The sequence below is a fragment of the Plectropomus leopardus genome, chromosome 24, assembly GCF_026936395.1.
Source record: "Plectropomus leopardus strain MGB_pleo_1.0 chromosome 24, ASM2693639v1, whole genome shotgun sequence".
In the NCBI taxonomy this organism is placed as follows: Eukaryota; Metazoa; Chordata; class Actinopteri; order Perciformes; family Serranidae; genus Plectropomus; species Plectropomus leopardus.
Window position 1 is genome coordinate 12,104,443 of NC_142199.1, and position 7,884 is coordinate 12,112,326.

At 36.5% G+C, this 7,884-nt stretch overlaps 1 protein-coding gene across 2 annotated transcripts in view; it reads left to right on the top strand.

Annotated features, from left to right (window-relative positions):
• LOC148185505 (uncharacterized) overlaps positions 1–7,884 on the top strand; it is a 44,833-nt gene that overhangs the window by 14,177 nt on the left and 22,772 nt on the right. The window lies entirely within an intron of this gene.

Here is a 7,884-nt window from a genome sequence, read left to right on the forward strand (position 1 = left end):
TGGAGAGACCTAAGTGATTTGTTGGGGCAAAAGGGAATTACAGGAATCCAGCCAGAGGTGACAAATGCATGTACTAATGTTTCAGCATCCGTCTGGGAGAGGATATGTGTAATTTTTGCAATGTTACGCAAGTGAAAGAAAGCAGCCCTTCAAGTTTGTTCTATATGGGAGGCAAAAGATAAGTCTTGATCAAATAAAACTCTGAGGTTCCTTACAGATGTGCTGGAGTCCAAGGTAATGCCATCTAGATCAACTTAATCTGAGGTGTTTAGGGTCAAGAACAATAACTTTGGTTTTGTCTGAATTCTGCATCGATAAATTACCGCCCGTCCGGGCTTTTATGTCCTTGAGACATGTTTAAAGTCTAGATAGCTGATCGGTTTCATTTGGTTTCACAGATAGATACAATTGTGTATCGTCAGCATAACGATGACAATATATATAAATATTTATTTATATTATGAGTGTTTTATAATATTGATGCCTAGAGGAAGCGTATATGCAGTAAAAAGGATCGGTCCAAGCGCAGAACCTTGTGGCACTCCAAAACAGACCTTAGTACGTGCGGAGGATTGATCGTCCGTGTGAACAAATTGGGAACGTTCGGAGAAGTGAGATTTAAACCAGGTTATTGCTGTTCCTTTAAGGCCGTTTAACTGTTCCGTTCTGTGCGGCGACATTTGATGGTCAATGGTGTCATAAGCGGCAGAGAGATCTAAAAGGATTAAAACAGCAATTCACAGCAAAAACAGCAAAAGCAATTCGTAAGTCGTTATTAATCTTTACAAGTTCCGTCTCTGTACTGTGATGAAGTGTAAAGCCTGACTGAAAGTCCTCAAATAAACTATCATCTTGGAGAAAGTTGATGAGCAACCACCTTCTCAAGGATTTTGGAAATAAAGGGGAGATTAGATATTGGTTTACAGTTAGCTAAAATCTCACAAAGAAGAGGGGGCTTCTTCAAAAGAGGTTTAATGACAGCTACTTTAAAGGCCTGTGGTACGTAGCCCTTTAATAAAGACGCATTGATTATACCCAATAAAGAATTGTCTAATAACGGTAAAGCTTCCTTAGGTAGCCTAGTCGGGATGGGGTCTAGCGGGCACGTCGATGGCTTAGATGCGGAAATCGGAGTACAGAGTCAGCAAAAGCCGACGGGAGAAAAAAGGTCAAAACAAATTCCAGGCCTTGCTGCCATATCCAAGCTACCTGAGTCCAGGATCAGTGCCATAGTGTGGTGCTTTATCAAAGTCATAGTGAATTATCTCGTAAAGACTCGCAGTACCGTGTGACAGAAATCATAAAAAGGTCATACGCCATTCACAGTAGTCAACAAATAGTATGCCATCAAAATTCATAGCACGGTATGCCATAAAACATCACAACAAGGAACTATGCCGTCAATATAGTCAGAGAGGTATGCCATAAAAAGTCACAGTACGGTGTGCCGTAAAACATAACAAAATTATACGTCATCCAAGAGAAAAATGTGCCGTGAAAAGCTCGCGTACGTTGTCACAAATCATATTTTCGCAGTAGAGCATGCCACAAATGCACACAGAAAGTTCTACGCCGTGAAAATGTCACAGTAGCGTGGGTCGTGAAGATGTTGTTGAGAAGTATGCCATAAAGAGTCGCAGTAGCGTGTGCCATAAATTATAAAATAGTCATACGCCATTCACAAGAGTCATTGACTAGCACACCGTGAAAATTCATAGCACGCTATGCCATAGAACATCATAACTAAGAAATATGCCATCATCAGAATCAGCCAGGTATGCCATGAAATCATAGAACGGTGTGCCATAATAAATTATACAAATTAAATATGCCATCAGGAGTCAGCTAGGTATGTCATGAAAAGCTCCAGTACATTGTCAAAAATTGTTCTTTCACAGTATAGTATGCCATAGAATAGAATAAAATAACATTAAATAAAACAGTTTCATGCCATAAAGAAATGTCATGATAAAGTGGGTCATGACAATGTCATAGTGTGGTGCTTTATCAAAGTCATAGTGAAGTATCACGTAAAGAGTCGCAGTACGGCGTGCCGTAAATCACGAAAAAGTCATACGCCATACACAATAATCAATAAATAGTATGCCGTTACTATTCGTGGCACAATATGCCATAAAGGATCAGAAAAAATTGATATGTCATCAAAAGAGTCAACCAGGTATGCCGTAAAAAGTCACAGTACGGCGTGCCGTCAAACACAATGCAAAAAAAGAAATACGCCATCAAAGAGAAAAGTATGCCGTAAAAAGCTCCAGTACGTTGTCACAAATCAGATTTTCGCAGTAGACAATGCCACAAATACACACAGAAAGTTCTATGCCGTGGAAATGTCACCGTTTAGTGGGTCGTGAAGATGTTGACAAGTTTGCCATAGAGCGTCGCGGTACGGTGTGCCATAAGTCATACAAAACTCATACGCCAATTACAGTAGTCAATAAATATTATGCCATAAAACATGACAACAAACAAGTATGCCATCAATATAGTCAGAGGGGTATACCATAAAAAGCTCCAGAACATTGTCATAAATCATATTCTGACAGTACAACATGCCATAAATACACACAGAAAACTCTACGCCGTGAATGTCACCGTTTAGTATACCGTACTACCGTCGCGGTACGGTGTGCCCTAAATCATAAAAACCTCATACGGCATTCACAATAGTCATTAAATGCCATAAAACATCAGAAAAAAAGAAATATGCCAGCAAAACAGTCAGAGAGGTATTGCTTGAAGTTTATTTTGAACATAAAACAGTAAAAGCATAACAAAAGAATGCAACAACAGATGGTAAAAAGTGATCCGTGTACAAAAAGGAGTTGGAAGAAGTCAAAACTTATCTAATCACCCTTTCTCCTATGCAATGATTTACATATCTATCATGTCTATCCTGCTTCCCCAAAATTGCTACCACTAATAGTGACACTGATCATCACAATCATAATAACAATATTAATAATCACAAAACAACACAACAGCAACAATAATAATAACAATGATATACAAATGTACACCTACTATATATAGATTTGCATCAATAAAAACAGACAATGAAAAAATGACTTTACATTAACAAAACAATAACAAACATAATGTCATAAAGCTCCAGTACATAATGTCAAAATTGTTCTTTCACAGTATAGTATGCCATAAAAACAAAAAAAAAAAAAAAAGTTATATGCCATGAAAATGTCATAATAAAGTGGGTCATGACAATGCCACAGTGTGGAGCTTTATCACAATCATAGTAGTTGTCATAGTATGTCAGTATGTCATAAAAGAGTCACAGTACAGTGTGCCATAAATCATAAAAAAGTCATATGCCATTAACAATGGTCAATAAATAGTATGCCATGAAAATTCATAGCACAGTATGCCATAAATCATAAAAACTAAATATGCCATCAATATAATCTATAATGAGAGGTATGCCGTAAAAAGTCACAGTATTGTGTGCCATAAAACATCATAAAAAAGAAATACGTCATCAAGGGGAAAAGTATGCCATAAAAAGCTCTAGGACGTTGTCATAATCAATCATAATAATCATATTTTCACAGTATAGCATGCCATACACACAGACAGAAAGTTCTACGCCGTGATAATGTCACCGTTTAGTGGGTCGTGAAGATGTAAATGATCAAGTATGCCGTCAAGAGTTGCGGTATGGTGTGCCATCAATCATAAAATAGCCATGCGCCATTAACAATGGTCATTAAATATTATGCCATAAAAACATCATAAAAAGAAATATGCCATCAATATAGTCAGCCAGGTATGCCATGAAAAGTCACAGTACGGTGTGCCATAATTAATTATTAAAATTAAATATGCCATCAGGAGTCAGCTAGGTATGTCATGAAAAGCTCCAGTACATTGTCAAAAATTGTTCTTTCACAGTATAGTATGCCATAGAATAGAATAAAATAACATTAAATAAAACACTTACATGCCATAAAGAAATGTCATAATAATAAAATGATAAAGTGGGTCATGACAATGTCATAGTGTGGTGCTTTATCTAAGTCATAGTGAAGTATCACGTAAAGAGTCGCAGTACGGCGTGCCGTAAATCACGAAAAACTCATACGCCATACACAATCATCAATAAATAGTATGCCGTTACTATTCGTGGCACAATATGCCATAAAGGATCAGAAAAAATTGATATGTCATCAAAAGAGTCAGCCAGGTATGCCGTATAAAGTCACAGTACGGCGTGCCGTAAAAAAACACAATGCAAAAAAGAAATACGCCATCAAAGAGAAAAGTATGCCGTGAAAAGCTCCAGTACGTTGTCACAAATCAGATTTTCGCAGTAGACAATGCCACAAATACACACAGAAAGTTCTATGCCGTGGAAATGTCACCGTTTAGTGGGTCGTGAAGATGTTGACAAGTTTGCCATAGAGCGTCGCGGTACGGTGTGCCATAAGTCATACAAAACTCATACGCCAATTACAGTAGTCAATAAATATTATGCCATAAAACATGACAACAAACAAGTATGCCATCAATATAGTCAGAGGGGTATACCATAAAAAGCTCCAGAACATTGTCATAAATCATATTCTGACAGTACAACATGCCATAAATACACACAGAAAATTCTACGCCGTGAATGTCACCGTTTAGTATACCGTACTACCGTCGCGGTACGGTGTGCCCTAAATCATAAAAACCTCATACGGCATTCACAATAGTCATTAAATGCCATAAAACATCAGAAAAAAAAGAAATATGCCAACCAAAACAGTCAGAGAGGTATTGCTTGAAGTTTATTTTGAACATAAAACAGTAAAAAGCATAACAAAAGAATGCAACAACAGATGGTAAAAAGTGATCCGTGTACAAAAGGAGTTGGAAGAAGTCAAAACTTATCTAATCACCCTTTCTCCTATGCAATGATTTACATATCTATCATGTCTATCCTGCTTCCCCAAAATTGCTACCACTAATAGTGACACTGATCATCACAATCATAATAACAATATTAATAATCACAAAACAACACAACAGCAACAATAATAATAACAATGATATACAAATGTACACCTACTATATATAGATTTGCATCAATAAAAACAGACAATGAAAAAATGACTTAACATTAACAAAACAATAACAAACATAACCATCACAAAAGGACTAGCTAATAATGTGCATAAATAAATAGTATACCATAAAAAACAAAAAAAAAAAAAAAAAAAGTTATATGCCATGAAAAATGTCATAATAAAGTGGGTCATGACAATGCCACAGTGTGGAGCTTTATCACAATCATAGTAGTTGTCATAGTATGTCAGTATGTCATAAAAGAGTCACAGTACAGTGTGCCATAAATCATAAAAAGTCATACACCACACACAGTAGTCAATAAATAGTATGCCATGAAAATTCATAGCACAGTACGCCATAAAAGATCATAACAAATCAGTATGCCATCAATATAGTCAAGGAGGTATGCCATAAAGAGTGCCAGTATAGTGTGCCACAAAACATCATAAAAAAAAGAAATATGCCATCAAAGAAAAAAGTATGCCGTAAAAAACTCCAGTACGTTGTCATAAATCATATTTTTACAGTATAGTATGCCATAAATACACACAGAAAGTTCTACGCCGTGATAATGTCACCGTTTAGTGGGTCGTGAAGATGTCGTAGTCAAGTATGCCGTTAAGAGTTGCGGTATGGTGTGCCATAAATCATAAAACAATAATTTGCCATTCACATTACTTATTAAATAGTATGCCGTAAAACATCACAAAAAAAGAAATATGCCAGCAAAATACTCACAGAGGTATGCCGTCAAAAAAGTCATACGCCATTCACAATAGTCAATAAATAGTATGCCATCAAGATTCATAGCACGGTATGCCAGAAAGAATCACAGAAAAGAAATATGCCTTCAATATCGTCAGAGAGGTATGCCATAAAAAGTGAAAGCACTGTATGCCAAAGAGAAAAGTATGCCACAACAAGCTCGAGTACGTTGTCATAAATCATATTTTCACCGTAGAGCGTGCCATAAATACACACAGAAAGTTCTACGCCGTAAAAATGTCACCGTTTAGGGGGTCGTGAAGATGTTGTTGGGAAGTATGCCATGAAGAGTCGTGGTGCGGTGTGCCATAAATCAGAAAAAAGTCATATGCCACTCACAATAGTCATTGAATGATATGCCATGAAAAATCATGGCACGGTATGTCACAAAACATGAAAACAAAGAAATATGCCTTAAATATAGTCAGAGGAGTATGCCATAAAAGGTCACAGTATTGTGTGCCGTAACACGTCTAAAAAGAAATATACCATCAAAGAGAAAAGTATGCCATAAAAAGCTCCAGTACGTTGTCATAAATCATATTTTTACAGTATAGTATGCCATAAATACACACAGAAAGTTCTACGACGTGAAAATGTCACCGTTTAGTGGGTCGTGAAGATGTCGTACTCAAGAGTTGCGGTATGGTGTGCCATCAATCATAAAATAGCCATGCGCCATTAACAATGGTCATTAAATATTATGCCATTAAAAACATCATAAAAAAGAAATACGCCATCAATATAGTCAGCCAGGTATGCCATGAAAAGTCACAGTACGGTGTGCCATAATTAATTATTAAAATAAAATATGCCATCAAAAAAGTGTGAAAGAGAAGTGTGCCATAAAAAGCTCAGATACATTGTCAAAAATTGCTATTTCACAGTATAGTATTCCATAAAAAAAAAAAAAAATAAAGTTAGGTCAAAATCATAGTGAAGTATGTCATAAAGAGTCGCGGTACAGCGCGCCATAAATCATAAAAAAGTCATACACCACACACAGTAGTCAATAAATAGTATGCCATGAAAATTCATAGCACAGTACGCCATAAAAGATCATAACAAATCAGTATGCCATCAATATAGTCAAGGAGGTATGCCATAAAGAGTGACAGCATAGTGTGCCACAAAACATCATAAAAAAAGAAATATGCCATCAAAGAAAAAAGTATGCCGTAAAAAACTCCAGTACGTTGTCATAAATCATGTTTTTACAGTATAGTATGCCATAAATACACACAGAAAGTTCTACGCCGTGAAAATGTCACCGTTTAGTGGGTCGTGAAGATGTTGCTGTGAAGTATGCCATAAAGAGTTGCGGTATGGTGTGCCATAAATCATAAAAAAAAGTCATACGTCATTCACAATAGTCATTAAATGCCATAAAGCATCATAAAAAAAGAAATATGCCATCAAAATACTCACAGAGGTATGCCGTCAAAAAAGTCATACGCCATTCACAATAGTCAATAAATAGTATGCCATCAAGATTCATAGCACGGTATGCCATAAAGCATCACAGAAGAGAAATATGCCTTCAATATCGTCAGAGAGGTATGCCATAAAAAGTGAAAGCACAGTATGCCAAAGAGAAAAGTATGCCACAACAAGCTCGAGTACGTTGTCATAAATCATATTTTCACCGTAGAGCGTGCCATAAATACACACAGAAAGTTCTACGCCGTAAAAATGTCACCGTTTAGTGGGTCGTGAAGATGTTGTTGGGAAGTATGCCATGAAGAGTCGTGGTGCGGTGTGCCATAAATCAGAAAAAAGTCATATGCCACTCACAATAGTCATTGAATAGTATGCCATGAAAAATCATGGCACTGTATGTCACAAAACATGAAAACAAAGAAATATGCCTTAAATATAGTCAGAGGGGTATGCCATAAAAGGTCACAGTATTGTGTGCCGTAACACTTCAAAAAAGAAATATACCATCAAAGAGAAAAGTATGCCACAAAAAGCTCCAGTACGTTGTCATAAATCATATTTTTACAGTGTAGTATGCCATAAATACACACAGAAAGT